The 11,170-nt window shown below is 32.5% G+C and overlaps 1 protein-coding gene across 21 annotated transcripts in view; it reads right to left on the reverse strand.

Annotated features, from left to right (window-relative positions):
- Positions 1-10,684, reverse strand: part of ralylb (RALY RNA binding protein like b) — a 490,264-nt gene extending 479,580 nt beyond the window's left edge. For 14 of the 21 annotated variants that reach the window (XR_015525250.1, XR_015525251.1, XR_015525247.1 and 11 more), the window contains exons 1-3: positions 10,532-10,684; positions 9,660-9,873; positions 6,559-6,771 (exon numbers count right to left, since the gene is read on the reverse strand). The gene's annotated coding sequence lies outside the window, so the exon portion shown is untranslated. Of the gene's footprint in view, positions 1-4,498; positions 4,727-4,827; positions 5,103-6,558; positions 6,772-9,644; positions 9,874-10,531 lie in introns of those variants that run through there. The other 7 variants (XR_015525262.1, XR_015525261.1, XR_015525260.1 and 4 more) reach the window with 2 other exon arrangements.
- Positions 10,685-11,170: the final 486 nt, after the last annotated feature.

Genomic DNA, 11,170 nt, shown 5'->3' on the forward strand with positions numbered 1-11,170 from the left:
CAAAACAATTGAGCCCATCCATCGAATAGGCTCTATAACCCCCACTCCCCTTATAGCTGGTGAGCGCACTGGCACCGTTGACCTGTGGCTGCCGTCGCATCGTCTAAGTGGATGCTACACACTGGTGGTGGTGTGGAGAGACCCCCATCATAATTGTGAAGCACTTTGGGTGTAGGGTCATACATGATAAATGCGCTATATAAATACACACATTACATTACAAAACTTTTTCAAATCCTAAATCAATATTGGAGCTACTTTTGAGGAAGGATGACACCATGTCTGAAGTATTTCTTTTAGACGGGTAATGTGTTTTAAAACGGTTTTAGTCACGCAAAGCTGATGTAGATTGTGTTGTTTTACAAATGGGTTATATGCACAGAAGTGTTGTTCAGCCACTGAAATCTCCCGGCGAAAGATAGATGTGACTATTTTCAATTTCAATTTCATAAGGGACCTTTTACAGCATCGATAATGTAGATTTTTATTTAGTTAAACAACAAAACATGAGTAAACAGCGCTTTTCCTCCTAGTCTGCTTTACTTTGGTGAAGTTGCTTTTATATTGATTATACACGGATTCATTTTTTAACAATGACAACCTGTGATGTGCTCCCTATATTGTTCACTATGCTACATTGAATATTCGGTCTGAAATAGCATGTAAGCATGGTTTAGTAATAAGCGTAATTCCTGCACACCGCCAGCCAACCACTAAGCAAACAGTAGTCACTTTAGAACAAAACGTATGAGGAAGTGAGACCAGAGAACCTTGCATGCATGAAATATTGCAGATTATGACAAGCTTTGTTTGCTACACACCTGAAAATGTGCTAGATATATTACAGTTTTTTTTATTGGGAATTGTAGTATTATACAGAACTGTAAAGTTTTCTAACTGGCGAATGACATGATCTAGTGGGTTGGCTACTGTCATCATTAAGCCCTGGTCACACTGCACTTTTCTCCCCGTAGACTTTAATTCATATGTCCAGGAATGAGTCAGACTGGAAACACAAGTTCATGCGTCAAGTTTTCGCAGTTCACTGCGGTGCAATGTTCAAGCTTGGTGAACTCTGACCTGCGAAATGGCATCACTTGATGGCGTGAGACCAATCGAGGATCAGGAATTTAAAATATGGAGCAATTGTTTGCTTTTTTAAATGTTTAATAATCTTGTTTAATCCCACCCCCATTCACAGCCCCATACGACAGAATTTAGTGTGACTGCAGGTGCGTGTTCATGAATTCAGGAGACATGGCTTTGGATGGAAAGGGGGAATATTGCTTTCAAAGATATTATGCATTAGCATTTTGGCAGATCCCCTACAATTCCTTTAAGCAATTTTTTTGCGATAGTCTACAGAACAAACCATGTTATACAATGTCTTGCCTAATTACCCTAACTTGCCCAATTTATCCTTTAAATGTCACTTAATGCTGAACACTAGTAACTTAATAAAATATACAGTAAACATCACACTGCAAAAAACAAAAAAGATTTTTTAGTCCAAATATCTAAAAACTTTTAAATCAAGAAGAATTTTTCTAGACAAGCAAAACATAGTCTTGCGTTAAGAAATAATTTGCCAAAATTAAGTGAGTTTTTCCTTAAAACAAGCAAAATAATCTGCCAATGGGGTAAACAAAATAATCTTATGTCAAAAGGAAAAACAAGATTATTTTACTTTCCCCATTGGCAGATTATTTTGCTTGTTTCAAGGAAAAAAAAAAATCACTTAATATTGGCAAATTATTTCTGAAACGATATGTTTTGCTTGCCTAGAAAATGCTTCTTGATAAGAAATTTTAGATATTTGGACAAGAAGCAAGACAAAAAAATCTAAATAAGAAAAGCATTTTTTGCAGTGCATGTTTCGTCATCATGGCAAAGATAAAATAAATCAGTTATTAGAAATGAGCTATTAAAACAATCATGTTTAGAAATGTGTTGGAAAAATCTCCATTAAACAGAAATTTGAGAGAAAAAATTAAAAAAAAAAAATAAATTATATATATATATATATATATATATATATATATATATATATATATATATATATATATATATATAAAGTGTAAAATATAAAATTAATAATAATTCTGACTTCAATGAAACCATATTACCTATGAAAGGAAGGGAAATCGTTTGTTGAAATCATAGCTCATATCGTCACCTAATAAAGACATTGAAAATTGGCTTGTAACTAGAAGAGAACATCCGGTGACAAAATTTAACTAATCTTGTTGAACCTGTACAATGAATTCTGAAATGACGTTCAGCCCAAAGGCTATTTTTCTTGGGAAATTAAATTATTACTTGCTGGCCGACGTAGCCTGAAGCTCTGGCAGTTTAGATTGCTCTAGATCAGTGGCTCTCAACCTTTAGAACTCCAAGGTCTCCCTTTGTCAAAGTCAATTTTCCAAGGCCCACATTACAAAGTGTGATTTTCCTCTTGTGCTTCCGTTAAAATTATGATAAAATGTGCTTGTTTTCAAAGTGATTTAATCAGGAGGTTGTGAATATATTTAATTAATCAGTTCCATTGCAAGTAAAGAAAACAATACGGTGACACGGTGGCTCAGTAGTTAGCACCGTCACCTCACAGCAAGAAGGTCACTGGTTTGAGTCCCGACTGGGTCAGTTTCTGTGTGGAGTGTGCATGTTCTCCCATGTTGGTGTGAGTTTCTTTCAGGCGCTCCGGTTTCCACCACAGTCGAAAGACATGCGCTATAGGTAAATGAAATAAACTAAATTGGTAGTGTATGGGTGTGAATGAGTGTGTATGAATGTTTCCCAGTACTGGGCTGCTGCTGGAAGGGCATTCACTATGTAAAACATATGCTGGATAGGTTAGCGGTTCATTACGCTGTGGCGACCCTTGATGAATAAAGGGACTAAGGCGAAGGAAAATGAACTGATTAGGATTATGAATTTCTTACAGTAGAGTAAATATTATTATTATTATTATTAATTTTTTAAGAGGTAACGTGTCTCTTATGGTCACTCATATACCCGTTTATGGTCAAAATAATGTAACTACTCTAGTTTCAATGTCATATGATCTTTCAAAAATCACTGTAACATGTTGACCTGGTGCCATGTAAATATTTCTTATACTTTTAAATGTTGAAAACAGCACTTAAGCATGACATTAACACATTTTATAATTTTAATAATAATACAGGGCCTAAAACTAACAATATGCAACATCTTTCAATAATATCAATAATATTTTATGATTAATGATTATATGATTTTAATCATTATTATTAATCTATTTATCAATAACTATCACATTCTGCTAAGGACTGAATTTTTTTTAGAGTAACTATTTCTAACAGCAATATTTATCGCAAACAAATTATTAACATTAAATGTAACTATTTATAGTAGAACAAGTTTTAAAGATTATTTAATACATTTTTACTAAATATAAATCACAAACATATCACTTAACAGTAGAATATATCAAGACAATTTATTTACAATTTTAGCAGTTCTAATAATGAATATACATGCAATTATTGATATTATAGTTAATTATAAACCATCACATCATCAATAAGGAAATGTTAATAATATTGAGAAAAAAAATTTACTAATAAGAATGTTAATAAAAATACAAATAGAACGATAGATATTAAATTATTAATATCACCATAAGTTGTCGTTAAAATACAAATAAATATAACTAAACACTATTATAAGCTGTAAGACATTTTACACCACTTTTTAAAGCTTACTGAGGCCACCTAGTGGTTAAACAGGCAGTTACAGATGTTGAATAACTTGATGGGGATAAAAATATTCAATAAAAAGAAAAGAAAAAGTAGGACAAACATACAAAGGGGACCCGAGTGTCAACCTGAAATCCTCTACACTCAACTCTAGACAAAACAAATACACCCATTGACACCACAATTAGATTAAGAACAATAAGAGAAAAACAACAAACATTTCCATCACACAATTATGAACAGTGGTTGCCATGGAGTTGGAAGCTGTGGAATTCTGTATTCTAGAGCCATCTAGTGGCAGAATATGAGTGCAACCGTTTACAGCATTTCACCAAAATAAAAATAACTTATTTATCGACCATTTAAATGTGGTGATGCCATTGGCCCATGAACATTTCCTGCTTGTTGTCAGACTATTTTAATAAATCAAATCAAATCACTTTTATTGTCACATCAGCAGCAGCACATGTGCTATGATGAGTGAAAAGCTTAGATAACTCTAACAAGAGGAAATTCAATCATATATCAAAGTCAAATCAGCTGCCATAACTTTATTTATCAATATGTGGACCTTTTAGAATTCTCGAGAGCTATGTAAATTAAAAATGTAAAACAGGAAATATTTTTAGGACTATTGTTATTGTTTACATCCCACAAAATGGTATGTATTTGGAATAATCTTATTTCACAATATTGACCAACCCACAAAGCTACCTGAAAACCAATGGGTAAGTGTACTAAAAGTTTTAAAGGCAAAGTGTGGTCATACCAAATGTTGATTTATTGCAGTTAATATCAGTTAACTGATAAATAAAAGGTATATATGCATAATTTTTGAAAGCATTTTGCCTCATTTTACAGGATTTTTACACAAGTGCAGGTAGTTTTTTTTTTTTTTAACATCTCTGAGATGTTGCCAAAGTTCTTCTGGATTTAGTTGTCTCAGTTTATTCTGTTTCTTCTCTGTATTCTGTGTGGAGCACTGGCTGTTGTCAGACAATAACATCACTGTTGAATCACAATTAATGACATGGGAAAGTAATGTCTGGAAAGAGCAACATATTGGCTTATTGGTTAGCACTGTCACCTCTCAGCAAGAAGGTTGTTGGTTCAAGTCCCAGCTGGGACAGTTGGCACTTCTGTGTGGAGTTTGCATGTTCTCCCCGTGTTGGCGTGGGTTTCCTCTGGGTGCTCCGGTTTTCCCCATAGTCACAGACATATGCTATAGGCGAATTAAATAAACGTAATTGGCCATAATGTATGCGTGTAAGAGAGAGTGTATGGGTGTTTCCCAATACTGGGTTGCTGCCAAAAATGCATCATATGCTGGATAAGTTGGCGGTTCATTCCACTATGGTGACCCTGATGAAGAAAATAAATGAAGGATGTTTGGAAATGTAAATTGGTACTTCAGTCAAATAAATAAAACAAATTTTTTATTTTCAGGTCAAATAAAATATATCAAAGATATTATGGTATCTATAAAACTGCCCATGAAACCAGAAATGTTTATTTTGGAAATCACTTGTGAAAATATTGATTGCCACAGGAGCACTCGTAAACTTATCGATGCAAGTATACTCCAAGCAGAGCACCTAATAGCTTTGTACTAAAGGAAAATGGAAAGGCCATTTATTGTACAGTGGATCATAATACATCCTTCTGTTTAACAATAGAAAAGATTTCATACATGTTAAAAGGCAAACTCACAGTTTTTTTGAGAAAACATGAACACCCGTTTTATTTCTTATTTCAAATTCATTCATTTTCTTTTCAGCTTCGTCCCTTTATTAATCTGGGGTCACCACAGCAGAATGAACCGCCAACTTGTCCTGCATATGTTTTATGCAGCAGATGCCCTTTCAGCTATAACCCATCTCTGGGAAACATCTATACACACTTATTCACTACGGACAAGTAAGCCTACCCAATTCACCTATACCACATGTCTTTGGACTGTAGGGGAAACTGGAGCACCCAGAGGAAACCCATGCAACGCAGGAAGAACATGCAAACTCCTTACAGAAATGCCAACTGACCCAGCCGATGCCTAAATCAGCGACCTTCTTGCTGTGAGGCGACAGCACTACCTATTTTGCCACTGCATTGCTCAAATTTCAGCAATTTATTAAATGAAACAGGAAACGACAAAATAAACTGATCTACATAGTCTCCCTTTTTCCAAAAACGTATTTAAACAAGCCGTTGTCATATTGATGATCTACTGATGACCAACAATTTCTACCTATTTTTTCTAGAATAATTTGTTACGAATTTAAACAACCTGTGCCCTCCCTTCTTTTGACCCTCTTTTTTAAGTTTTGTATGTTTTTTATTATTATTGCTGTTGTTTTTGTCCTATAAATTTAAAACAAAGATGTAAATATGATAGCGATGTTATATTGTCATTTTTTATTACATCTCAATAAAAATAATATATACATACATACATACATACATACATACATACATACATACATATATATATATATATATATATAAATATATACACACACACACACACACACACACACACACACACACACACACACACACATATATATATGCAACTACTTAATCCAATAAAAATTATGAAAACAACTATCTATTAAAAGTCTAAAAATATACACATATCCAACGTTTCATCAATATCATGATAACCAGAAAATAAAAACCAGAAGTGAAAGTGATATTTGCATGAGCAGGTGATTCTGTTTTTATCAGAGAAGAGAGCAGAAGCAGCAGCAGATGTTCACTGGCCCAAAGGGAGAGCAATTTTTACTTTCATAAATAAATGATGCATGTGACTCCTACATACCGGCCAGCGGGACTCAGATACGGCTTCATTTCCCCAGAGAGAGCAGGACCAATGGGAAGCATCAGGACTTCTTGGCTTTGTGGGATTTTGTCATGGTTTACTCTGCGGACATTCAATTCTCCTGCATTATTTGAAGAGCTTCTGGCTGGTTTTGCGGATGAACAGATTATTCAGCTCACTTTCTGCAGCCCTCGGTCACTGCTGGCATGTTCTCTACACAGGCATTGAGCAGAAAAATGCAGGTTATGGAGCTGCCCAAAAATATCAACAGAAAAATTACAGAAAAACTAGAGTAAAGAACAGAATGTAGTTCCAGTCATCAGTCTACTAGCACAAAGGTTAAAATTATTAAACTGGAAACAGAACATTGCTCCTACATATATACATCTAATGAGGGATGTAATCAGACATATGAAACTGGAGAAAATCAATCAGATTCTCCTTTAAAAAGAAAGAAAAATTCTATAAAATCTGGCAACCTTTTCATAGATTATCTTTAAAACATAAATGCTACAGGTAATAGTTAAATTAAAGAGGATTAGGCTAATTAAGATTAAAACTGAATGTCAGTATTTATCTGTATTTCATTTTCTTAGTATTATTTTATTAATTACTTAGTTATCTTTAATTATTTTACTTTATGTATTGTTTGTATATTGTATCTTTTCTATTGTTAATTGTTATGTAAATGTTATATTAAAATAAAATTAAGTGCATTTAGAATCAGGATTATCTGTCAAGGTTTATAATGAATGTGTGTAAAATAAGTTTCATGTATCATATAAAGTATTATTTTACTCTCAGAAAATGCAATTGCTGTTGTGTAGTTTTTATTAATAGTTTGTTCATGTATTTATTTACTGTTTACGTTTTGTAATAAAAAATAAAAATCAGTCAGAGTTTTAAAGCAGACTAAATGAAATGAAAATATGTCTCTGGCAACTAGCTAAAATATTTATTTGGTTTTGTATGCTTTATTAATGAGCTGTTCCTCCTGATAAAACATTTTTACTCTAAATTTAAAACCTCTATTTTATTAAACACTCAAATTGTTATTTTATTTAGAGCAACTTTAAATATACATCAACAAGATTATTCTTTCAAAACAGATAAAACGTTTTACTTAAATTATATATTAATACTAAACAGCAGCACTGATAATTAATAAAACTACTTTTATTTATGAAAATTAAAATAAACGTTATTGAGGAGTTTCTACTGATACAATATTTTACTCTAAAACATCTTATTTATTAAACACTCACATTTTTAGTTTTTTATATGTATATATATATATATATATATATATATATATATATATATATATATATATATATATATATATATTTTTTTTTTTTTTTTTTTTTTTATACCCCTTATTTTAATTATTATACCCCTGAATTATTAGCCCAATGTTTTTCCACAATTTCTATCAAACGAAGAGAAGATTTATTTCAACACATTTCTAAACATGATCGTTTTTATCTTAAATAACCAATTTATTTTATCTTTGCCATGATGACAGTAAATAATATTTTACTAGATATTTTTAAGAAATTTCTGTACAGCTTAAAGTGACATTTAAAGGCTTAACTAGGCTAATTATTAGGTTAATTAGGCAAGTTTGGATAATTAGGCAAGTTTTTGTATAACGATTCAGTAGACTATCCGGGGGGGAAATTAATATAAAGGGGCTAATGATATTGACCTTAAAATGTTTTTTTTTTATTATTATTAAAAACTGCTTTTATTCTAGTCGAAACAAAACAAAGAATACTTTCTCCAGAAGAAAAAAAATATTATCAGACATGCAGTGAAAATGACCTTGCTCTGACAAACATCATTAGAAAAATATTTTAAAAGAAAATAAATTCAAAGCGGGGGGCGAATAATTCTGACTTCAACTGTATATATAAAAATTACAATACTTTCAAAAGAAATTACAAGTTATACATATGTATTACACAAAACAAAATATACAATAACACTTAAAAGCAGCATTAACAATAAATAAAACTATTTTTATTTATGACATTATTTCTTTTTTTATATTATTTTTTAAAACTTCCTGATCAAATATTTTACTCAAAAACATCTTATTTATTAAACACTCACATTTTAATTTATTTATAGCAAATTCTAATATACATTTAAAAAGATGGCACTTTCAAAAGAAATAAAAAAAAGTTTAACATAAAATACTTAACCGGAGCATAAAACTACTTTTATTCATGATTATTGAAATAACGTTGTATCCTAGTTACCGAATCTTTATACTGAACTTGATTAATAAATTACATTTTCTTTCTTTTAATAAATATATATATTTTTTAATCAATTAATTTAAAATTGTGTGTATACTGCATACTATGACAAAAAACAAGTTGTATAATAACAGAAAATTGTTAGCCATGTAGAAAAACACAATAATGAATGCTTACATCATACAACTTTATTCATTGATTTATTTTGTATAGCAATAACGAAATACAATTTATATTTACATTTTTTTTTCATATTTCGTTCATTTTCATAGATCCAATTCAATCATATTGCACTTTAGTAGCAAATCTTCCCTTCTCCTACATTATTCTTTATATTAAGACATAATGCTGGGGTAATGTTATACAAATTTTAAAATATAGATTTACGCTATATAAAGCGTTTGAGAAGTCATACATTTTATTTGCCAATTTCTATCTTTCCGGTCTTTTTTCTTCATAGGAACAGTGCATTTGCATTGAAACTGTAGTGTTGACTATAAAACACTGTGACCACTTTAACCTCATGACATGCTCAAAATAAAACCAAGACAACAAAATGGCATTTTTCACCTTCCTCACTATCTTTCTTTGGTCGCTGACTCGTTCAGCTCAAGGTAACTTCTCATCTCTTAGCAGAATTACTTTTAATGTTCAGTACTTTTTAATAATATATCTTAATAAATAATTTCTTTAACAGACTCCAGTCTTCCTCAAGCAAAAGTGACTCAAAGCCCTTCAGAGAAGACTATTGAAGCAGGGCAATCAGTTACATTAACATGTAGCTCTAATCTTGTTGTTGGTAAATGGTGCAATGATACATACTGTCTTAGCTGGTACCTCATAAAAGCTGGAGAAGCTCCCAAACTCCTCATCTATCAAGGAAATCTCCGGCATTCCTCTGCTCCATCCCGGTTTAGTGGAAATGGGTCCGTTAGAAGTTTCCAGCTGACCATAAGTGGAGCACGAGGTGAAGATTCAGGGCTTTATTTTTGCTTCGGTGACTATGGTGGCTTTAGATTCACACAGTGAAATAGAGCCGTACAAAAACCAGCTGTGACAGAAAGTGAACCAGGTCAATAACAACACACTACTACACACATCAGTGGAGATTAAGAGAAGCAAAACAATAACAGAAAGCTGGACTAAGTTTTCTTTCAAACAACATAAAACAATGCCTAGAACATATTTGAATCATAATTTATAGTGTCTTAGTGTATACAAATATAATACACTTAAACATGCCTTAAAGGGACTTTGGTGTTTACTAGTGATTTTAACCATACTGTAAACTTCACATATTATTTACAACTCTTTATTGAATGTTATAATTAAACCCCATGATGAACAGTAATAAATAGTGTAGATTCTACTACCATTAAAATGTGGTTTATTGTAGTATTAAATATAACTGTCAGGATAGTTTGTTTATATTAGCCTAACAGTTACTGGTTGTTTTAGTACCACAGCTAATTAACGTTACCACAACAGATTACTTCAAAATACTTTACTTTTTGTGGTTCAAACACACTGTAGTATTTACAATAAATCACTATAGTATTTTTTCACAAGGGTTGAAAGCTGTTTGGGAGGATAACAATGCATTACAAAGCAAAAAAACACGAAGTGTGCTGGAATACTGAACAAATTGATATATCAATGATTTAAATACAGGCGAGTCTATTAATTATCTACCTCCAGCCGTTACTTACCTCATGTAGTTGACATTGCCGATTCAGTTTATTGTCATTTTCCCGCTGTGCACAATGTTTTTTACTCTTCAACATTGTCGTGTTAGTTTGTCGCCATCGAATATTTGAAACATAACGTGCGTTTTTTCACTGCGGCGTCGTGACGCAAACCGTAGCCTCGCACTATGTCAGCTGTGTTTAAAAATTAGAGGTGTCCAAACTCGTTCCTGGATGGCCAATGTCCAGCAAAGTTTAGTTCGAACCCTAATCAGACACACCTGGGGCTGTTTCATAAAAGTCGTTTAGAATAGCGGGGATTAAAGTCAAAAGCCTGACTTCAATGAGCCGAACTAAATGTCCACTCCACTCTTAAATTGGTTCCATAACAGCAAGTTGAAGATCATTTGATCTGACTAGTCTGAGTTCAGTTTAATCTATCTAGATCAGGGGTTCCCAAACTTTTCAGCCCGCGACCCCAAAAATAATCATATCAGTGGCTCGCGACCCCCATTTTTCAAGGTGGTGTAAATATGTAAACGTTGCAGACACAACTATAGGCAAATACAGGGCCGGAGTGGGACACCTTTTCAGCTCTGGAATTTCAAGCCTCAGACCGGCCCACCTCAGTTCACGACTGACTGTATTAAAATAAGTAAATAA

Source organism: Danio rerio, chromosome 24 (assembly GCF_052040795.2).
Source record: "Danio rerio strain M-AB ecotype USA chromosome 24, GRCz13ab, whole genome shotgun sequence".
Classification (NCBI taxonomy): Eukaryota; Metazoa; Chordata; class Actinopteri; order Cypriniformes; family Danionidae; genus Danio; species Danio rerio.